The following is a 23,992-nucleotide window of genomic DNA, read 5'->3' on the forward strand; positions in this document are numbered from 1 at the left end:
ATCCATCATTTCTGAAATCCCTCTTACAAATCTGAAGTATCAGAAATATATTTAAAAAAAAAAATAAATTTCTAGATCGTGACACTATTCAGGCAAAATCATTTCTCCAGCACCTTATGGGATTTACACTGTGATAATACTGTAACCAGTATATATTGTTAATTTATTATAATGTACTTTGAGACCAACTTGGAATATCTAATATTTACAAATAAATAAGTACACATATATAAACATACACACACATATATATATCTTCTGCTAAATTATCTTTCTTCATTGCAGTCTGTTCAAAATTCAGCTGTGCAATTTATCTATCTCCAATGTCAATACAACTATTTAACTTCTCTTCTTAAATCACTTCACTGGCTCCCCCATCTACTTCCACATAAAATTCACACTTTTTTTTTACTCACCTACAAATGTGACACTTCATTACCTCTCCTCTCTAATTTCCTCATCCACCCCTCTTCCCAAACTTTGTTCATCAAGTTATTGTGCGTCCCAGCCGCGTTGGTGCCGCGACCAGGCCTGCTAACCTCGCACTTCCGTCCACCAGCTCTGGCTCCCCGTATCTAGCTGCCGCAGCCAGCTCCCATCGCCCACGGCGCTCCCAGGTGTCCCCAGGCCCATCGGGGCCTTCGGCTCTCAGCGCTCCTCACATCGGGGATCAGCGTCCTCCATGGTGTCGGCTCCGCCCCTAGTGCACGCGCAGACCGCAGGTTCCTTTAAAGGGCCTAGTGCAGGAACCTGGTCTGTGGCGCCAGGAGATGACGTCACGTAACCGTAGTATAAGAGGCTAGGCCTTTCCCCCAGAGGCTCATCTTGGCAATCGGGTCGACACCTTGGTGTACTAGTTTGTCTGTTCCTTGTTCCTGTGCCTGATCCTGCTTGTTCAAGTGTCTCCGTGTTCCAGCGTCTCCGTGGTCCTGCGTGTCTTCCAGAGTCTATCATGTTCCTGCTCCTCGTTCCCTGGTAGTACCCTTCGGACTGATTCTCGGTACTGACCTCTGCTTGCCTGACTTCAACTGACCGCTGCCTGCCTTCTGACCACGTTGCCCGCTGCCTGGAACCGACCTCTGCCTGCCTGACCACATTGACTGCCGCCTGGAACTGACCTTCGCTTGCCTTGGCTACGCTCAGACTGACCTTAGATTTGACCCTTGCTGTGGCTGACCACTTCTGGATGGATACCCTGGCTTTGACCCTTGCACGTCACTCGGACACTCTCTTCTCGCCTTCTGTGATCACCAGACCGACCTGCTTGGACTCTGCTCGCGGCCTTCATCCTATCAGACCCACAGGCGCTGCCTGTTCTGCCCGAAGAACCTTCCTGAACTGCTACCTTCCCTGAGGTCTCCGGTTCAGGTCTGACCCATCTTCTCTGCATCAGCCACGCACTCTTACTCGTGGTGGGCACTCCGCTACCTCTCCAGGAGACCCTCTGAGGCCCACCTAAGTCCAGGCAGTCTGGGTACCCAAGGGCTCAACCTGCGGAAACCCCGGACTGTTATTGGCGAAGCTCCAGCTAGCCTCTGTCTCCTCGTGTGCTCCGCCTCCTGGTGGCAGGCGCTCTCTGGGTCCGACCAGAGGGCCGTACCAATCCTGCACCAGGCCAAGGGTCCACCTCTAGCGCAACACAAGCAAGCTGCTCTTATCTGTGCCCTCTCCTCCACTGCCAAATCTCAACTCCCTGATTTCCATCTTGCAGCACCTAGTGCCTGAACAGCCTTCCTGCACATATGGGTCCATACTCCCTTCTCTTACCAGATTTAAATCCTGCCTAAAAAAAAAAAATCACCTCTGATTCCACTTTTAAAACTTGAACCTAATTCTTCCTGCACATAGCCTTAACTTTAACCATTTTCATAGAAACATAGAAATGATGGCAGAAGACCAAATGGCCCATCCAATCTGCCCAGCAAGCTTTCACAGTTATTTTTCTCATACTTATCTGTTACTTTAACCGCTGAGGTCAGGGCCCTTATTGGTAACTTTTTTGGTTCTAATTTCCTTCCACCTCTGCTATTGATGTAGAGAGCAGTGCTGGAGCTGCATAAAAATGAAGTATCAAGCCTAATTGGTTAGGGGTAGTAACCGCCACAGTAAGCAAGCTACTCCCACGCTTGTTTACCCAGACTATGCAATTCAGTCCTTGTTGGTAGTTGTCCGAATGTACATCCTCTTATCGTCATTCCCCCCTGCCGTTGAAGCAGTGAGCTGCACTATATATGTATTCAAAGTGAAGTATCAGGCTTAATTGGTTTGGGGTAGTAACTGCCGCAACAAGCAAGCTACTCCCATGCTTGTTTACCCAGACTATGCAATTCAGTCCTTGTTGGTAGTTCTCTGAATGTACATCCTCTTATCTTCATTCCCCCCTGCCGTTGAAGCAGTGAGCTGTGCTATATATGTATTCAAAGTGAAGTATCAGGCTTAATTGGTTTGGGGTAGTAACTGCCGCAACAAGCAAGCTTCTCCCACGCTTATTTGTGTATGCAAATCCTTTAGCCCACATTTCCTCTTGCCTTTGAAGCATAGAGCAATGTTGGAGTCACATTAACCATGTGTATGTTTATTGAATAAGGGTATTAATCACCAGGTAGTAGCTGTCATTCTTGCAAGCCACCCCCCATGCCTCTTCTCTTCATTCACATCCTCAAGACTTTATGGATCCACAGTGTTTATCCAGGTAACAAAAGCCCCTGGAACCTCTTTCTCTGTATGTCTTGATTAGATTGTAAACTCCATACAGCAGGGATTATACCTTTATGAACTTTGCCTTTAGTCTGGTAAAGCAGTTTATATTTTATTGAATTTATATATTTTTACTGATGTATTATTATATTAGGATGTATATATTGTATTATGGACTTATTGTATTTTTAATGTGAACTGCTTTGGATCAGTGACAGATTTAGGATTTAGCCACTCCTAGGCGATATTGGTGCTATCACCTTCCCACCAGCACCACTATAAACGGCGATTACAGGGGAGCAGAAGGTTGCTCTTTATTGAATGAGATTCAGCAGAGCTGAAAGGCAGCAAGTCTTAAGCCAGTTTGCTGCCCCTTTGCCACCTAGGCACAGGAATAGTGTGTACTCATTGACAAATCCAGGGCTGCGTTGGCTTTTGTTCAAAGAAAGCAGTTTATAAATGTAACATAACATGTGTCTGTACGATGCTGCATATGCCTTGAGCACTATATAAAATAAAAATTACTACACATGCATTACACAGTCTCTTTCTCCTGGCTGATTTAAAGAAAGAGCATTTATTTTCTGTCTGTTAAATATAAGCTCAAACAGAAAAATCTGTCAGTCAACACCAGAGAGTCCAGGGATTTGCAAGCGAAAAATTAAACTCCTAGTCCCAGCTTCAAAATAAAAAAAAGACAAAAGAAAATAAAGGTTTAGAGAATCAGGGCTGAATAAACTATAAAGAAAATAAAAAGCACTGAAATAGGAAAGGATTACCAGAGAGAAAAAAAATGACATACTTACACTGGAAGGCCGCAGAGCTGCAGGAAGAAAGAAAACTTTTATCTTGTAGCCAATTCCATGTTTTTCTTTTGTGTGCCAGTTTTTTTTTCTAATGTTCCTCCAGGCCGAAGGAGATTAAATAAAACTAAGTCAAGAAAAGAAACAAAACAAAACACTAGCCCCCACCCGAATTTATCTCCAGACTATAAAAGCTAATTGCAGGGGGGAGTAGAGGCAGTTTTGCAGCTCCTTCTTGCAAATGCAGATGTTGCCAGCGATGAGCCAGATGTGCCTACGGAAGAACGCAGTCTCTCTTTTTCCGTAACTCGTCTTTCCTTGTTTTTCTCTCTTTTTTTTTTTACTTTGTTGGGTGCGTGTGATTTTGCTGCAGCAAACTCTCCGGTATCCGGCATGGAGAGGCAGGGATTTCCGCTTGATTCCGTTTCTCACTTCCCACAACCCTCCCTCTTGTAACTTTTTTTTTCTATAGCTACAATTACAGATTAAAAACATACAAGGAGTTTGGTATACTGAAGGCAGAACGTAGCCTTTAATTTTTGAAGGATTCGTCCCACCCAGTATATCATTATTTTTCTTATAACTTAACTGGACAAAGGTCTTCTCTCACCCTTCTTCTCCCTATCTCCCAATACATTTACTAATTATATAATTAGCAAATGAAAATCATGTCGAGAAGCAAAAGTATTTCTATACCATGACTACTGCTTACTAACACCCACCATGGCAGGCTTTGACATCAGTCACATATTGATTGATCTGGGAACTGTAAGAAAGGGTTCTCTCTATTTTGTTTTTTTTTTATTTCTGTTTGATGCTATTGTGTGTTTTTTCAGTCGGCTGAGAAACTGCAAAGGATTGTCTGTTCTGCCTTTTTGAATCCCCTGATGCAGTGGACGATTAATTTTAGGTAGAAGGAATGAAGAGAATGTTTTTCTAACAAATTATTCTCAATATTGTTTTCTGCCACTTTTATTTTATGGTATTATTTTTCTTGTTTACAGTATTTATACACTAATTCTGTCAGTAATTATTTTTTCACTTCCACACCCAGGTGAGTGCTGAGATCAAGTTGTACAGTCCCAAAGAACTCCAAACAATTTGTAAGTCCAAAGGTAATATTTATTCATAGCGGCAACTCCACTGTGTATATAAGATCATGCTTTAAGCAAAGGGTCCCCCGACACGGACCCGTGTTTCGCCAGGGGCTGCATCGGGGGGGACGCACAAGAGGATTCAGAACTATCTGTAATTAAAGGTAAAAACACAGGACTGTAACTAAATGTCGCTGACAGTGCCATATTTATTTATTTATTTATTTAGGGATTTTATATACCGATTTTCTTGATACAGATCAAATCAACTCGGTTTACATAGAACGATAGTACATTAACAGTAACTAGTCAAACCTCAAAAGAGGAGACAGATTGTGAGCAGAAAGTAAAAAGTTACATTATAACAAGGGTGAGTAACTAGGAATTGGAAATGAAGAGACAGATAATCAAAGTAGAGAGATATAACAGAGAGAAGGGGCTTGAAGCCATCCTCAGGAGAATAACTCTAGCATTATAACATGATTATATGACATTCTGCTAGTTATTAAAGTACAGCTGATTGAAAAATATCTTAGTAGGATATAGTCTAGGAGACAGGAAAGGCTCTACCGAAAAGCCAAGTCTTCAGTTTCTTTTTAAAAAGAAACCTGCCTCATAAATTTTAAAATTTATGAGGCAGGTTTCCTGTCGGAGGTCTGGGGGTAGTGTATTCCAAATGGTGGGGCCTGCTGTTGAAAAGGCCCGGTCCCTGATAGATAATCTTTGTACCAATTTGATTGGGGGAACATGAAGGGATCCCTTATAGGCATCTCTCAAAGGTCTAGCTGAAGAGTGTAATTTGAGAGGGTGTAGTAGGTCTAGTGGAGTCTGGTGGTGGATGTTTTTATGAATAATGGTGAGGAATTTGTGAACAATTCTAAAATTAACTGGAAGCCAATGTAGGTCTTTTAAAATGGGCGTGATGTGATCTCTGCGCTTAGTGTTGGTCAAAATCCTTGCAGCTGCGTTTTGGAGTAGTTGCAGAGGTTTTAATGTAACAGCTGGTAGACCTTGTAGGATCGAGTTACAATAATCGACCTTAGAGAACAGGATTGCTTGGAGTACAGTCCTGAAGTCATGGTGATATAGGAGAGGCTTGAGTTTTTTAAGCACCTGTAACTTGTAGAAGCATTCTTTTATAGTATAATTTATAAATTTCTTTAAGCTCAGATGGTTGTCAATAATAACTCCAAGATCTCTAGCATGAGTGATGTGGGAGGTAGTGTGCAATTGTTGTAAGTGTAGACTATTTTCAGGGGTGATAAGCAGGATTTCAGTCTTAGCAGTATTTAACACCAGGTTGAGGCTAGTAAGGAGATGGTTAATAGTTTGAAGGTGAGATTCCCATAATTTGATTGCTGAGTCCAAAGAGCCTGTTATAGGAATCAAAACTTGGACATCGTCTGCGTATACGTAGAATTTCAAATTTAGCGACGAGAGGAAATGGCAAAGAGGGAGGAGATAAATATTAAATAGAGTGGGAGATAGAGAGGAGCCCTGGGGGACTCCATGTGGGGAATTAGTATAAGGAGATTCCATATTATTGATTTTAACCTTATAACCTCGATTACTGAGGAATGAGTCGAACCATCTGAAGACAGATCCTGAGATTCCTATGTCGGATAGCCGGTTTAATAATATAGCATGGTTGACTGTATCGAAAGCTGCGGAGATATCAAGGAGTGCAAGCAGGAAGGAGCATCCTTTGTCAAATCCCAGGTATACTTGATCAAGGAGTGATATGAGGAGTGATTCCGTACTATGTTCTTTCCGAAATCCATATTGTGAAGGATGAAGGATATTATTTTCCTCCAAGTAATTTGATAGTTGATTATTTACTACTTTCTCCATGATTTTGGCTATAAAAGGCAAATTAGATATTGGTCGATAATTTTTTAGATCATATGGGTCCAAGTTTGGTTTTTTGAGGATAGGTTTGAGAGTTGCTAGTTTGAGAGTGTCTGGGAAGATACCTTGTGAAAATGAGCAATTAATAATGTCTGCTAGGTATTTGGAGATGGAGTCTGGTATTAGAAGCAGTAATTTAGATGGGATATAATCTTGTGGATGTGAGGAGGGTTTCATTCTTTTGAGGATAGTTTCCACCTCTGTAGAATAGGTGGGTTCGAATGTTTCCAATGTTGTGAATGAGTTAGGGCGGTAGAGGGGATCTAGAGAAGGTGTGATAGGATTGGAGGGTAATTTAGCCAAGGTATTAGCAATTTTACTCTGGAAGAAGATGGCCAGTTCATTGGCCTTTGATTGGGCTATATCATCAGAAATTGGTGCTGAAGTAATCTTAGTGAGGTCTGAAACATAAGCGAAAAGGGCCTTTGCATCGAAGAACATATCATGGATACGGTGGGCGTAAAGTCTTTTACAATCAAACATTATATTCACTTACCAAGTTGAAGGGTATACACACGTAACAGGGAGCGCATTTGAGTGTCATTCAACATGAAGTTTTAAACACATAAAAGGCGCCAAAACCTTCACAGACCAATCAGCTGAGGCAAGCAACCCACCAATCAGAACAAGGTATTACTATCCAATGAGCTATCAGATAAAATGTACCCATTCAATCTCTTTGTTGAGACCTACGGGGGTAACGGTGTTCAACCGGTAAATCCAACGCTGTTCGCATCGAATCAGATGAGCGTCAAAATCTCCCCCTCTAGGAAGGGGAGCTAGTACTTCCAAAACAAAAAAGAAAATATCAGAAATCGAATGAGATAAGGCCACCCAGTGATCAACCAAGGGAGCTAGTAGACGTGAATGTTTAATATTAGATCGGTGTTCTATTATCCTAGTCCGGATTTGTCTGTTGGTCTTCCCGATATAGAGTTTGTTACAGGGACAACGAATAACATAAATTACACCTGTAGAACTGCAATCGGTGAAATTAAACAGAGAAAAGACTTTACCAGAAGTAGGGTCAATGAAGTCAGACATCCTAGCAGTATGTCTACAGACTGAACAATTTCCACATGGAACATGTGCACCTCGTGAGTGTGCCAGTCTGTTGTAAGAAAAGTCGGAATGAGTGAGAATGTCTCTTAAATTCCTACCCCTCCGATACGTAAATCGCAGTGAGCTCTGAAAAAGTTGTGAAAAAGAAAGTTGAGTACATTGACAAAGCTAAGGAGATGTTACTCCGGTTTAGACAGAGGGGGTACCCTTTGAAGATTTTAAAACGGGCATTTAAGAGAGCATTATATGTCAACAGAGAATTGTTGTTTCTACCCTCACATACTGATTCGGACAAGTCTGTAAATTGCATTTTACCATTCTCACCAGCCAGTCATAATATTGCTTCAATTGTCCGGAAACACTGGTTAGCTCTGTCTTTTTCACAACTTTTTCAGAGCTCACTGCGATTTACGTATCGGAGGGGTAGGAATTTAAGAGACATTCTCACTCATTCCGACTTTTCTTACAACAGACTGGCACACTCACGAGGTGCACATGCTCCATGTGGAAATTGTTCAGTCTGTAGACATACTGCTAGGATGTCTGACTTCATTGACCCTACTTCTGGCAAAGTCTTTTCTCTGTTTAATTTCACCGATTGCAGTTCTACAGGTGTAATTTATGTTATTCGTTGTCCCTGTAACAAACTCTATATCGGGAAGACCAACAGACAAATCCGGACTAGGATAATAGAACACCGATCTAATATTAAACATTCACGTCTACTAGCTCCCTTGGTTGATCACTGGGTGGCCTTATCTCATTCGATTTCTGATATTTTCTTTTTTGTTTTGGAAGTACTAGCTCCCCTTCCTAGAGGGGGAGATTTTGACGCTCATCTGATTCGATGCGAACAGCGTTGGATTTACCGGTTGAACACAGTTACCCCCGTAGGTCTCAACAAAGAGATTGAATGGGTACATTTTATCTGATAGCTCATTGGATAGTAATACCTTGTTCTGATTGGTGGGTTGCTTGCCTCAGCTGATTGGTCTGTGAAGGTTTTGGCGCCTTTTACGTGTTTAAAACTCCATGTTGAATGACACTCAAATGCGCTCCCTGTTACGTGTGTATACCCTTCAACTTGGTAAGTGAATATAATGTTTGATTGTATATATGGCACTGTCAGCGACATTTAGTTACAGTCCTGTGTTTTTACCTTTAATTACAGATAGTTCTGAATCCTCTTGTGCGTCCCCCCCGATGCAGCCCCTGGCGAAACACGGGTCCGTGTCGGGGGACCCTTTTGCTTAAAGCATGATCTTATATACACAGTGGAGTTGCCGCTATGAATAAATATTACCTTTGGACTTACAAATTGTTTGGAGTTCTTTGGGACTGTACAACTTGATCTCAGCACTCACCTGGGTGTGGAATTATATTTAGAGTGCTTTGCTGTGCTTGGTGACTTAAAGTAATTATTTTTTAACATGTTTTACAGTGCTGCTTTGTTTTTATTGTTCAAACAATCACCAATCAGAGAACTATACTGTTACAATGTATACTGGTGTCTGGTATCACTAATATAAGCAACAACCATACATTGGTTATAACTCAGGTTTCTGTGTATACTGTGTTCCCAAATGAAATATTTTTAAATTTTTATATTTTAATGATCTTAGCTTTTTATGATCTTAGCTTTTTAGACAATGTATTAAAAAATAACTTGGATCATTTTTGTAAAGACAACTCCCTCCTTAATGGTCAACCCAATTCACCTACTTTTAGAGAAAATTTCCACACTTATCTTGTTAAATTGCAGGACAAAGCCATCGCTAGTCTCATTTAATCTGTTTCTGCAAAAAATGGGTCCATCTGCCCGACACTAGCAGTGTTTCGACGAAAACAGTCTGCTTCAGGGACTCTGAGAACTGTATTAAGAGTAAGCAAAAAGTTTAAAAAATCCAACCGCACCCAAATCATGTACATTTATTTTTTATTTATTTAGCATTTTTATATACCGACTTTCCAATAACAGAATTACTGATCAACTCGGTTTATGTTTTAACAGAACAATCACATTTACAAGTAAATGTCTTACAATGAACAGGTCGATATAACTTGGATAAGTATATATGGGGTTAACCAGTAAAAGATACATTGCCTAATGTAGGCATAAGTAAAAAATACAGTGCCTAATGTAGGTTAAATAAACAGTTGCTAATTATAAGACTAGGTTATGATCTTCGACTGCCAAAGTTTACGTGTGTTCTATAGATGCTCTAAATAGCTCTCAGGTGGATTACCACCGAGAGGATCATTGGCAGGGATGTTCCGCAGGTTGCTGTTATGGGAACGCTTGGTTGAATAACCAAGTCTTGAGTCTTTTTTTAAATGTAGATGAGCATTGCACTGATCTGAGTTCTGGTGGGAGAGTGTTCCAGATTTTGGGGCCCGCTGTGGAGAAGGCTCTTTTGCTTAATGCTGACTTCATCGGTAGTATATGCAGGTTGTTTTTGTAGGCTTGTCTTACTGGTCTGGTGGAAGTGTGGAATTGGAGAGGGATTTTGAGCTCGAGTGGTGCCAAGTTGTGTAGTGCCTTGTGGGTTATTGAGAGCACTTTAAAAAGTATTCTGAATTTAACGGGAAGCCAGTGTAGGCTTTTCAAAATGGGTGATATGTGGTCTCTTTTGTTGGACTTGGTTAAGATCCTTGCTGCTGCGTTTTGCAGCATCTGTAGAGGTTTTATGGCGTTAGCAGGGAGGCCTAGTAGAAGTGAGTTGCAATAATCTATTTTCGTGAGAATGAGTGCTTGTAGCACTAAACGGAAATCTTGGAAATGGAGGAGAGGTCTCAGCCTTTTCAAAACTTGTAATTTGAAGAATCCATCCTTTACGATATTATTTATGAGAGATCTGTAATTCATTTGATTATCAAGGATAACCCCTAGATTTCTGACTTGTGTGGACATTGTTAATTGAGTAGACAAGATGTTACTGGGATGTGTGTAGGTTCCGTCTTGGGAGATAAGGAGGTATTCTGTTTTGCTTTGATTTAGAATCAGATTGAGGCTAGTGAGCAAGTTGTTGATGGCTTGTTTGCAAGAGTTCCAGAAGACCAGAGTTTTTTGGAGAGATTCAGTAATAGGAATCATTATCTGCACATCGTCTGCATATAAGTAGTGTATGAGATTTAGGTTAATGAGGAGCTGGCAGAGTGGGAGAAGGTATATATTGAATAAGGTTGGAGAGAGTGACTATCCTTGTGGGACTCCCAGGGTGCAGGTGACTGGTTGAGATACTTCATTGTTGACCTTGACCTTATACTGTCTGCTCTGTAAGAATGATTTGAACCATTTGAGGGCCTCATCTCCAATGCCAATGTCTGACAGACGATCTATTAATGTGTTATGATTGACCGTGTCAAATGCCGCCAAGAGATCTAGTAGGATGAGAAGACAAGGGTGTCTGTTTTCCAGATTTAGTAATATGGAATCCGTTAGTGAGATAAGGAGAGTTTCCGTGCTTCGTGATTGGCGGAAACCGAACTGTGCTGGAGAAAGAATGTTGTGGTCGTTTAGGTATTCAGTTAGTTGTTTGTTTACAACTCGTTCCATGATCTTTGCGATGAATGGTAGATTTGCAATTGGGCGAAAATTGGATGGGTTTTCTGGAGAAAGATTAGATTTTTTTAGAAGTGGTTTTACGATTGCCATTTTTAGAGGGTCAGGTACTAGCCCTTGGGAGAAGGAGCAGTTGATGATTTGTGCAATGGGTTTGGAAATGGTTTTAGCGCAAGCAATGAGTAGATTGGTGGGTATGGAGTCCTGAGGGTGTGAAGAAGGTTTGAGCTTTTTTAGAATGTTTTCGATCTCTAAAGAAGAGGTCGGTTCGAATTCCCTAAGGCTAGCCTTTTGTGATGGGACAGCAGCTCGAGGTGTAACTGGAGAAGTATTGATATTGTTCTTGGACTGAGTTAGGAGTTTTGGGATCTTATTTTTAAAGTAGGTTGCCAATTCTTCTGCTTTGCTTGCTGCTTTATCATCTGGTATGGATGTCAATGCGGGTTTAGTGAGTGATGATACCAAAGAAAAAAGCGCCCTGGGGTCGAAGATGAAGTGGTGAATTTTTTGCGAGTAAAAGTTTCTTTTTGCTTAGAGGATGGATATTCTGTAAAGGTGCATCGTGGACTTGAATGCTGTGATGTTGGTAGATGTAGGGTTTTTCCGCCAGTGTTGTTCTTTTTTTCTGAGATCTTGTTTTAAGGATTTTAGATTTGGTGTGTACCAAGGTTTTCTATTGTCCTTGTTTGCTTGATGAGCTTTGGTGATAGTTGGGCATGTGGTATCGGCCACTTTTTTGGTAATGTTGTTCCAGGACGAAATGGCTAATTCCACGTTTGTAAGGTCTAGTTGGTTGAATTCATCTGATAGGCAATTGCTGAGTGTTTCCTGGCTGCACATTTTCTTGAATTGGATTGAGGTATTCTGCCTTCCTGGGGTGGTAGGTAGGTTTATCTTTAGTACGGTGTTGATCAGCATATGGTCTGACCATGGAACTGGAGTGCATGTAGGGTGAGAGGAATGGGTAATTTCCTGGTTAATGAAAATGAGGTCCAACGTGTGACCTGCTTTGTGGGTGGGTTCTTTAATTATTTGTTTGAAACCCATGAAGTTTAGTGTGTTTAGGAAGGTTTCACAACTAGAAGAGAGGGGGGATACATCTACATGGAGATTGAAATCCCCCAGGATGATCGCTGGAATGTCGGAGTTGATGTGTTTTACTATATTTTCAATCAAAGATGACGGATCAGTTTCAAGGTATCCTGGGGTGGCGTATATTAGCCCGATTTGAAGGTGAGAGGATCTGAAGACTGCGAATTCTAGAGAAAGTGAGGATATTGAGGTTTGCAACGACATTCCCAGTGTTTTTTTTGCTGCAAGAAGAAGACCACCTCCTCTTTTTTTGAGTCTTGGGATAGAGAATATATTGTAAGTTTGGGTGGGGAGTTGGTTGATTGTAGCGATGTCTTCTGGTTTTAACCAGGTTTCTGTAATTGCAAATAAGTCGGTGTTTGTTTCCTGAAGATAGTCATGTAGAAGGTGGGTTTTCTTAGTCATTGTACTGTAGTAACTTTGTAGTAACTTTGTAGTAACATTGTACTGTAGTAACTTACATATGAAGTGTCATGTTCACTTCTAGAACGCCATTCTCTTTGTCGGACGGCATCATTGAGGTATTTAAACTTCAATGGACCAATCATCCTTTTCTGATCAAATGAGGTTATGATGTCATGAACAAGCATATTCTGTGAAAGCGGACCTCACCCTTGATATAGCCCTCAATCACATCGTTTTAAACCTTCTAAGTCTCTCAAAAGTTGTCCACCACGTCCGCATTTGGAAATGTAGTCACCCAAACCTATTCTGAACTAACTCAATCACGTCCAGATGAAACCGATGCCGAGGGTTCTTAAAAACCATCCATCATACTAGCTTTATCCTAAAAGATGGTGTGGATTCCTGGAAACTCATACCCAAGGGTAAAGTGACTAATTTGATTAAAATATCAACCATGTCCATTTAGGATCCAAAGTAATCTTGGAAGATAACCTTTACTCTCATTGCTGTAAATGTAACATCCTGCACCTTGCATTCTTAACTGTGTGCAGCTCCTGGTCCCTAAATGAATGAATAACTTGAGTCCCCCAACCTGTTGTAATCTGAGACCGAAAAATACCATGGTTAGTAAAAGGCTGACCATTCTATCCCCTTATTAAGACCATTTGGAGCCACTGTGTTCCAGGAAAAGATTGTTTGCAGGAAACAAGATAAGCTATTTCATGGAATATGTTCTGAATTCATGGGGCTGTCACTGAAAAGCCACCGGATTTACTACAAAATAAAATCAATTTTGTGAAGACTAGACAAATTCTGTGCTGCTCATGTCATTCAATAGTTAGGGAGATCTTACAAGGTCAAGTGGTTTGTTACATAAGAACATAACATAAGAACATGCCATACTGGGTCAGACCAAGGGTCCATCAAGCCCAGCATCCTGTTTCCAACAGTGGCCAATCCAGGCCATAAGAACCTGGCAAGTACCCAAAAACTAAGTCTATTCCATGTTATCGTTGCTAGTAATAGCGGTGGTTATTATCTAAGTCAACTTACTTAACAGCAGGTAATGGACTTCTCCAATAACTTCTCCAATCCTTTTTTAAACACAGCTATACTAACTGCACTAACCACATCCTCTGGCAACAAATTCCAGAGTTTAATTGTGCGTTGAGTGAAAAAGAATTTTCTCCGATTAGTTTTAAATGTGCCATGTGCTAACTTCATGGAGTGCCCCCTAGTCTTTCTATAATCTGAAAGAGTAAAAAACCGATTCACATCTACCCGTTCTAGACCTCTTATAATTTTAAACACCTCTATCATATCCCCCCCCTCAGCCATCTCTTCTCCAAGCTGAAAAGTCCTAACCTCTTTAGTCTTTCCTCATAGGGGAGCTGTTCCATTCCCCTTATCATTTTGGTAGCCTTTCTCTGTACCTTCTCCATCGCAATTATATCTTTTTTGAGATGCGGCGACCAGAATTGTACACAATATTCAAGGTGTGGTCTCACCATGGAGCGATACAGAGGCATTATGACATTTTCCGTTTTATTCACCATTCCCTTTCTAATAATTCCCAACATTCTGTTTGCTTTTTTGACTGCCGCAGCACACTGAACCGACGATTTCAATGTGTTATCCACTATGATGCCTAGATCTCTTTCTTGGGTAGTAGCACCTAATATGGAACCTAACATTGGGTAACTACAGCATGGGTTATTTTTCCCTCTATGCATCACCTTGCACTTATCCACATTAAATTTCATCTGCCATTCTGATGCCCACACTTGGTAAAAGTGTGAAGGGAAGGACAAACCGCCGCCCTGTTATTTTTATTTAGACAGGACGAGACAGGAAAATTGGTTCTTACCTGCTAATTTTTGTTCCTGTAATACCACAGATCAGTCCATACCAGTGGGTTGTGCATCCCTACTAGCAGATGGAGTCAGAGAGCAAATCTTTCGGCACTGTTACATATACGAGAGTGCCACCTGCAGTCCCTCAGTATTGGCCTGTACCAAAGCCCATGGCAACTAAGTAACTAAACTAACAGGCGAAGAGGTTGGAACCCAAACATAACAGCCAACCCACTCACCCAGAACTGAACAATAAAACAAGAATACCACCTCAGACCCTGCTCCTTCAAGAGCATCTGCAATAGGAAAACTTACTTCAGGCAATAATTCGAGCTTAAGGCAGTCTTTCAGAATCTGAAAAGGGGATGGGCCTCTGGACTGATCTGTGATATTTCGGGAACGAAAATTAGCAGGTAAAAACCAATTTTCCTTTCCTGAACATACCCAGATCATTCCAGACCAGTGGGATGTACCCAAGCTACCCTACACTGGGCGGGAACCCGAAAGACCCATGCGCAGAACACTCTCACCAAAGGATGATTCATCATGTGCCTTAACGCCCAAACGATAATGCTTGGTAAAAGTGTGAAGGGAAGGACAAACCGCCGTCCTGCAGATTTCCTGTGGCGACAAAAGCTGACACTCAGCCCAGGAGGTAGACTGGGCCCTAGTGGAATGAGCTCTCAGACCCAAGGGAACCTGACGTTCTTGGGCAACGTAGGCCGAGCAAATAGCTTCCTTAATCCAGTGCGAAATTGTAACCCTAGAGGCTTTGTCACCCTTCTTAGGTCTGCTGAATAAAACAAACAGATGATCTGAATGCCGGAAGTCATTGGTAACCTCCAAATAGCGAAAGAGAGCACGACGCACATCCAAAAGATGAAGATCTCTCTTCTGGGGGGAAATCTGGGACCACTGCGGAAACCCTGGCAGATCCACCGACTGATTGACCTGGAAGGCAGATACTACCTTGGGGACGAAGGAAGGAACTGTGCGTAGCGAGACTCTATCCTCGTAGATTCTAGGGAAAGGATCCTGAAACGACAAAGCCTGCAACTCCGAAATCTGGCAAGCAGAACAAATGGCGACTAGGAAGACTGTCTTCAAGGTCAAATCTTTTACTGTCACTCTGCGTAAAGGTTCAAAAGGAGCTCCACAAAGCACACAAAGCACCAGATTTAAACTCCAATCCAGACACAACTGGCAAACGGGAGGGAGTAAATGTTTAACCCCTTTGAGAAAACGGGTAATATCCAGATGAGTCGCCAGCGAACGACGGTGAAACCTGCCACGCAAGGCACCTAAGGCTGCTACCTGTACCCGAAGGGAACTGAATGCCAAACCCTTAGCCGACCCCTGTTGAAGGAAATCCAACACCTGAGGAACATCTGTTGATAAAGGATCCAAGGAACGCAGAAGGCACCATGCCTCAAAAAGCTTCCAGATTCTAACAGGCCATAGAAGTAGCCAATCGTTCCGCCTGAAAAAGAGTGGAAATAACCTGTTCTGAATATCCCCTCAATCGCAATCGTCGCCTCTCAAAAACCAAGCCGCAAGAAAGAAGTGATCCGATCTGAAAATATTGGCCACTGCCGGACCAGACGCAGGAGATGAGCCAGCTGTAGGGGACCTTCCAGAATGATTTGAACCAGGTCTGTGAACCACAGGCTACGCGGCCACTCTGCTATGCTGCCTGGATGTTGCTCTATGCGATGGAGAAGCCGACCGATCATAGGCCAGGGGGAAAGGCATAGAGAAGAATTCCCGTGGGCCAAGGACACACAAGGGCATCTAATGCTACCGAGCCCACCTCTTGTCAACAGCTGCAGAAGCGCTCTGTCTTTGCATTGGCCCAAGTAGCCATCAGATCCAACTGAGGCACGCCCCTCCTGGCTCAAATGAGGTTCCAAGTTTCAGGAGACAGCTCCCACTCCCCCGGATCGAGTTGTTGCCTGCTGAGGAAATCCACTTTAACATTTTCCACACCCGTGACATGCGACGCGGTGATTCCTTTGAGGTGGTGCTCCACCCAGGTGAACAAAAGCCTTGCTTCCAGCGCTACCGCAAGACTCCTTGTCCCACCTTGTCAGTTGATGTAAGCCACCGTCGTCGCGTTGTCTGAGAACACTCAAACCATTCTGTTTTCGACTAGGGGCAGGAATGCTCGCAGGGCAAGTCGGACCGCCCTCATCTTGAGGCGGTTGATGGACCAGGATCTCTCCGTTGGGGACCAGAGGCCTTGAGCGGGCATGTTTAAGTAAACCGCTCCCCAGCCTGACAGGCTGGCGTCTATGGAGATTACCACCCAGTTCGGCAGATCCAGATCCACCCCCTGCTCCAGATTGCTGCGTGAGAGCCACCAGGACAGATTGACTCTGGACTCTGGGAGCAGCAGCAACAGTAGGTGGAACTGTTCCGACACTGAGCTCCACATTGACAACAGCGCACGCTGCAACAGCTGCAAGTGAGCGAACGCCCACGGGACAAAATCCAAGGTGGAGGCCAAGGAACCCAGGACTTGTAAGTGATGCCAGACTGTAGAAGCCTCCCTCTGAAGGAGGGCCCTGACCTGATCCTGCAACCATCACACGGTCCGATGCCAGGAAAACCTTGCCTCGAGAGGTGTTGAAAAGCGCTCCCAAGTAAACCAGCAAATGAGTGGGCTCCAAGTAGCTTTTCTGCAAATTCTGGATCCAGCCGAGCGACTGTAAGGTGAACATCACCCTCTGGACCGATCTCTCGCAGTCCTCCCTTGACTTCGCTCGACTCAACCAGTAGCCCAGGTACGGGTGAACTAGGACCCCCTCCTTGCGAAGGAACTTCGCCACGACCACCATGACCTTGGTGAAAGTGCGTGGAACCATTGCCAGGCCAAAAGGAAGGGCTCGAAACTGGAAATGTTGACCCAGGACCTTGAATCGCAGTGCGAGAAGCAGAATATAAAAATCTAAATAAATAAAATAGCCAGATAAGCCACTAAATATTTAGTCAGACAACTCAGGGAAATGGGCATAATGGGGAGGAGTTGAGCTAGCTGGATAAGTTATCCGGCCAATTCCGATATCCAAAGATAGTCAGTTAATTTATCCGGTTAACTCTGGACAGGCCACAGGGCTGTCCTAAGGTTAGCCAGATAAACTTATCTGGCCATGCCACTGAATATACAGCTGAATATGGAGCTCTAAATTTTCAGTGTAAATTTTCTGAAGCAGGCACAAGTCACAGGTTTTCTTCCTGAAAAGTAAGCATACAGTGCCAAGGAGTGTACTGTTCAATTGTTAATGCCTACCCTGAGAGCTTACACTTTGTTCAGCTAGCTGTAGGTGCCTTCCTCAGAGAGCTTATGCTTTGATTCTATTTGCCATACCTAGCCAAAATAGTCTTGGATGCAAGAATGTATCCAAAAGTTGGGATGCACAGTGCCAATCTCATAAGCAAGGCCATTTTGGCAAGACATGGCAAATAAAATGAACGCATAAGCTCTCAGGTGTGTACACCTACAACTAGCTCTCTAGAGTGGCATCTACAGCTGAACAGTACACCAAAGTTAGGATGCCCAGCAATAGCATAGCATTCGGCTGTAAGTGCCTACTCAAGAGAGCTTACACTGGAAATTAAACCCTGGGTCCAAGGTTGAATAAATTCACATTTCTGGTGGCTGAAGTTATTCTATTGCAGTGCCCAGTGAGGTAAAAGCACAAAGACACTATCACATTGGACACAGCAATAGAATAACATGGCTACCAGAAATGTGAGTTAAGTTTTACTCATGCTCTGACCCAGGAGTTACATTTCCAGTGTTATAAAAATGTGCTTTAAGCTGTTTGCCCTTTATCACATTTCCCTGCATTGCTGAGGAATAGCTAATGCTTTCTTTAACATGGGATTTGCATGCACTCTGCTAATTTTAGTGCTAGTTTTTACTCCTGTTTTAGTGCACATTTTTTCTGTGTTAAAATCCCTGTTAAATGTGTATTAAAGACGGAATAAAAAAATCTGCGCTAACATGGGCACGCCTTATTACATCAGTCCCCTGTGATCAGTCAGTGACAACCTTGGAAGGAGTTCTAACAGTGACACATAGAGACTGCTCAGTGAGATGCTGGAAGGTGCTCTGGCAGTGACACCTAGAAGTAGCTGATGAAAGAGCTGCAAACTGCTTCCTCAGTCACAGGAGGACACCACAGCCCTCAGCATCTACACCAAAAAAGATATGGGAGAACACAAGGGGAAATAGCTTAGCTCCAGAATGACAGCCTGAAAAGCAGTAAAATGAGTGAGGCCCAGATGGGAAGACATAGAAATTACAACAAAAAAATAAATGCTGCGAAACATCAGCATTGATGTCCCTTGAATGCTGAAACACTGTTTGGTTTTAGCACTCTTGAGAAAGGAAGAAGCTGGGTGGACTCTCAGTGGGTGTACTGGACTAAGAGAAGGTTCCCTAGTTCTATTGTCTCTCGTTTCCTGTTATTCTGTTCTTGCTGTTTTTCAGTTCCTTAAGTACTGGATTCTTGCTCAGCTAGGCTTTCCCAAGCCCTTCTCATGTTTTAAGCTCAAACTTTGCAGTTTCCTTAGTCTGAAACATGCTCTAAAGGGACTTCAGTTTTGCTGTCATACAGAGGACCAGAAGATATTCGTACCTACGCGCGGGCGTAGATTTGTGCGCGCATTTGCAGGCAAATTCTTTTTAGATGGTACAAAGTTTAAATCTCTTTTGCATATTGAAATTGTACTGGGTTTTTTTTTCTGAGGCTTTTTAGCTTTCTCCAAAACAGGCTCAAGGTAGAGACAATAGGAGAATTTGGGTAATATAGAATGGCTCCATATTTGACAGAAAAGCGCAGTTGCTTACCTGTAACAGGTGTTCTCCTAGGATAGCAGGATGTTAGTCCTCACATGTGGATGACATCATCCGATGGAGCCCAACATGGAAAAGTTTTGTCAAAGTTTCTAGAAGCTTTGACTGGCACACTGAGCATGCGCAGCATGCAACTATCTGCACATCCATGCAAGGTCCCCCTTCAGTTTCATAACATAGATAAAAATACGAGTGAAAAAATAAAATAAACCGGAAGGAGAACCCAACTCCGATCCTGTCGACCATCTTTGTCTAAGCAGATGAGCCACCAACATCGCCATGGCCTGCATAGAATGAGCTTTGATGCAGCCTGTCAGCTGAAGGCCTGCTCGCGCATAGCGGAAGGCAATGCAATCCAACAGCTAGTTGGACAAAGTCTGTTTACCCACCACCACTACCAGCCTATTGGTATCGAAGGACACAAAGAGCTGAGTGGACTGCCTGTGACCGGCTGTGTGTTCTAAATAGAGAGCCAAGGCCCTCTTGCAGTCCAAAGTATGAAGAGCTCATTCCCCTGGGATGGAATGAGGCCTGGGAAAGAAGGCAGGTGAAACAATGGACTGATTAATGTGGAAAGCAGTCACCACCTTAGGTAGGACCAACACGATCATGAAGAAACCTCATATGGCAGGTACATAACCAAGGCCTGAAGCTCACTGACTATAAGAGCCAAAGTAATCGCCACTAGGACTAAACTTTCCAGGTGAGGAACTTTGGGTCACAGGAATGGAATGGCTTGAAGGGAGGATGCATGAGCTGCGCCAGGTCAATGTTGAGGTCCCAGGACACAACAGGAGGCTGAAGAGGGGGTTTCAACTGAAGCAGACCCCTCACAAAATGACCCACTAAAGGCTGCACCGATATGGGTGTGCCAGTGATACCCGATGGTACGCACCTACAGCGCTAAGATGGACCCTGACTGAGCTGGTTTGAAGCCCAGACTCGGAAAGATGCCACAAGTAGTCCAACAGCTTGGGAAGGGGGCATGAAAATGGATCCAAATCATGCCCTGCACACCAGGAGGAGAATCTTCTCCATTTCAAACTATAAGACTTCCTACTGGAAGGCTTTCTAGAAGCCATTAGCACCTGGAAGACACTGTCCAAGAGATCCAAGGGCTGAAGAACTAGGCGCTCAACATCCTCGCCGTTAGGGCTAACGCCCAGAGGTTCGGATGGCGCAGGGTACCCTGGTTCTCAGTTATCAGATTGAGCGCGGTCCGCAATCGAATGGGGTCCCTGATTGACAGATCCCGAAGGAGAAGGAATCAGACCTGTCGGGTCCAATAAGGTGTCGCGAGGATCATGGTCCCTCTGTCCTGTTGAAGTTTCAGCAGGGTCCTCAAAAGGAGCGGGAGAGGAGGGTATGCGTATAGCAGACCCCTCACCCAGTGAAGGAAGAAGGGGTTTCAGGCCAGATGTGCGCCCCCCCCCCCCCCCGGCAACAGGGAGCAGAAACTGCTCACCTTGTAGTTGTACAGGGAGGTGAAGAGGTCCACATCTGGGGTTCCCCACCGATGAAAGATTTTGGCCGCTACCTCCGGATTTAGGGACCACTCGTGTGGCTGAAAGGAGCAGCTCAGCTGGTCTGCCAGTACGTTCAGAGTCCCAGATGGGTACGTCGCTCATAGTAACATCCCCTGTGACAGGACCCAGGACCACACCTGCACCACCTCGTGACAGAAGAGGAATGATCCCATGCCTCCCTGTTTGTTGACATACCACATTGCAACTTGGTTGTCCGTCCGGATCAGGACTTCCTTGTGCGACAACCGGTTCCTGAACACCCAGAGGGCGTAATGGATCGACAAAGCTCCAAAAGGTTTATCTGACAGTGGGCTTCGTGAGCGTGATCTGCATGTGGAGGTTGTCCACATGGGCTCCCCAGCCCTGAGGAGAGGCGTTGGTGGTGAGGACCACTTGAGGCGGGGAAGCCTGGAAGGGAATTCTCTGTTCCAAATTGGAGAGGTTTTCCCACCAGGATAGACACGCCCTCAGAGGTTCCGTGACCGAGACAGGGCTCGAGGTCCTGGGAGGCCTGTTGCCACTGCGACTGCAAGGTCCATTGTGCCCTTTGCATGCGCAAGCGGGCGAGAGGGGTAACATGGACAGAAGCTGCCATGTGGCCCAACAAACGGAGCAGAAGGTGGTCGTTCACCTGCTGGCTGCTGCGTATGAAGGTTGTCAACGAAGCGAGGGCAAGAGTCCGATCGCGGGGCAGACATGCTTTTACTTGCACTGTGTCCAGCCTGGCTCCTATAAAGTCCAGTTGGGGAGACGGGCAGAGGTGAGACTTTGGGTAGTTGATTGCAGAGTCTGCACAGTCAGGGCTAAAGCATTCAGTGCCCCTGCACTGGAGTCGCTTTTGATCAACCATCATCTAGGTATGGGAAGACGTGCACCGCATGGCACCTGATCGCGGGAGCAGAGCCAGTCTCCTCTTTTGAGGAGCGGTATCAGAGTGCCCAGAAAAACCATCTTGAATTTTTCTTTTAAGAGAAATTTGTTCAATGCCCTGAGGTCGAGAATGGGGCGCAAGCTTTCATTTCTCTGGTTTGAGGAAATACCTCAAACAGAACCCTCAGCCCTGCTGACGGCGATGAACAGATTCTACCACTCCTGCTGAGGGCGATGAACAGATTCTACCACTCCTGCTGAGAGAAGAACGGAGAGTTCTGTCCGAAATATGACCTGCTGGGCAGACCCCATGATGGATATGGGGGAGAATTCTCTGGAAGCCGTAAGAAATTGAGCTGGTACCCCTGATGGACTATGGTAAGGACCCATTGGTCTGAAGTGATGGTCCTCCAGACTTATCAGCAAAGCCACTGGGGGATCCGTTGCCAGGGTACATTTGGCTGACTCTTGCTCCCTTGCCGCCAGTCAAAAGCCTGTCGCCGGGGCTTGCTGGGGCGCTGGTTGATGCCTAAGTGCTCACTGCCAATAGGAGCAGCCCCTGGAGCTAGTGTGTGGCGTGCAAGCTCAAGAGGCAGGGGATAATATTTCCTCTGCTTGTAAAAAAATTTCTGGAACTTGACATGGAAGATTTCCTGACAGGAAGGAGCGTCCGAAGTGCCAGCGGAGAGTTGTTGGAGGGTTTCATGGTGGTCCTTCATTCAACTGATCCACCACATCCCTGACCTTATCCCCAAAGAGGTTGTCACCTGTGCAGGGGAGATCAACCAGCTTCTCCTGCACCTCGGGATGGAGGTCAGAAGTCCAGAGTCAGGCCATTCTACGGGTGCCGATGCCCTCCGTGGCTAATCGGGCCACTGTCTCGAACACATTGTAGGTGGATCTCACCTTGTCTTTGTCAGCCTCTAGACCTTGCAGGACAATGGCAGAGAGTGACTCCTGTTGCTGATGTGGCAAGCTCTCTGCGAGGTCCTGAACCCGCTTCTACAGGTTCTGGTTGAATTGGGTCATATACAACTAGTAGACGGCAATCCAGGCGATGAGCATAGCGCCCTGAAAAACCTTCCTGTCCAGAGCATCAAGCTCCCTATGTTCTTGCCCTGGAGGGGCAGCAGCATGGGTATGGGAGCGCTTGGCCTTTTTGAGGGCGGACTCCACGACCACCGACTAGTGAGGGAGGTGCCTCTCGAATCCCAAGGCCTGCTCTACCAAGTAGGTGGCGTCCACCTTCCTATTGACTGGAGATATGGAGATTAGGTATTCCCACATCCGAAGGAGAAAATCCTTAAAGATGTCATGGATGGGAACCGTCACGATTTCCTTGGGAGCCTCGACGAACTGGAGTACTTCCATCATCTTATGTCGCGCATCCTCTTCCATAAGAAAGGAATAGCCTTGGCCATGGCCCTGACGAACCCCACAAAAGAAAGATCCTCTGGGGGGGGGGACGACCGACAACTTTCCTCCAGCAGAGAAGGCTCGAAGAGGGGGTCATCCGAGAACTTGGATGAAGACTGATGAATCCTCCTCCCACGGGTCCTAAGGGCCTTCTTCCTCACTAAGGCCATCATGGGACTGGCGTGGGCGAGGTCTGTGGAGGATCCTAGCCCTGGGCTCCAAAGGCTTTGAAGGCACCGAGGACCCCACAGGAATCAACGGTTCCCCTGGCAACAGAGGGACCGAGGGCTGCAGGAGGCTATAAAGGCCGGGCAAAGGCTTGGGAAACCGGCACTGGCCATGTCTTCCTCCTCGGAGGATCCAATGATAGGGATCGCTCCTGAGGGGGGCATCAGTGGCCACTGTGGAACTGATGGTCCCTCGGGCACCGGCTGCGTCGGAAATGCACCACGAAGGACATTCAGACGCTCAAGCAGGGGCACCAAAATAGACGGTGCAGGGACTGGCACCAGTATGGGGGCCGGTGGTGGGGTTGGCTTGACGCTTTGCAGAGCTCAAAGCACTGCATTCTGTACCCTGCAGTCCAGCCCCTCCTGAAAGTCCGGTGAAGCCAGGATTGAGGGAGGGGGATGAGGCATCACCGGTGCTTCTTCAGCCCTCTAAGGCACGGTGCCTGGCACCGATATTGGTGGGGAACACCTGTGACTTCCAGGTACATCAGAAGACGGGACCTCTGGGCCACAGGGACGCTTCGGTGGCGGTATGACAGCCGCCAGTACCGCACCGGAGCTGTGCGCCGACAGCGACCAGAGGTGATGCCTGCGGGATTTCCCATAGTCTTGC

General features: G+C 44.9%; 1 protein-coding gene across 9 annotated transcripts in view; it reads right to left on the reverse strand.

Annotated features, from left to right (window-relative positions):
* The window catches only part of LOC115077965 (phosphatidylinositol 4,5-bisphosphate 3-kinase catalytic subunit alpha isoform-like), a 96,668-nt gene extending 92,791 nt beyond the window's left edge, over positions 1–3,877 (reverse strand). For 5 of the 9 annotated variants that reach the window (XR_003853011.1, XR_003853012.1, XM_029580441.1 and 2 more), the window contains exon 1: positions 3,504–3,877. The gene's annotated coding sequence lies outside the window, so the exon portion shown is untranslated. Of the gene's footprint in view, positions 1–3,499 lie in introns of all 9 variants that reach the window. The other 4 variants (XM_029580436.1, XM_029580442.1, XM_029580440.1 and 1 more) reach the window with 2 other exon arrangements.
* Between the last annotated feature and the right edge of the window lie 20,115 nt (positions 3,878–23,992).

The sequence above is a fragment of the Rhinatrema bivittatum genome, chromosome 16 (assembly GCF_901001135.1).
Source record: "Rhinatrema bivittatum chromosome 16, aRhiBiv1.1, whole genome shotgun sequence".
Lineage (NCBI taxonomy): Eukaryota > Metazoa > Chordata > Amphibia > Gymnophiona > Rhinatrematidae > Rhinatrema > Rhinatrema bivittatum.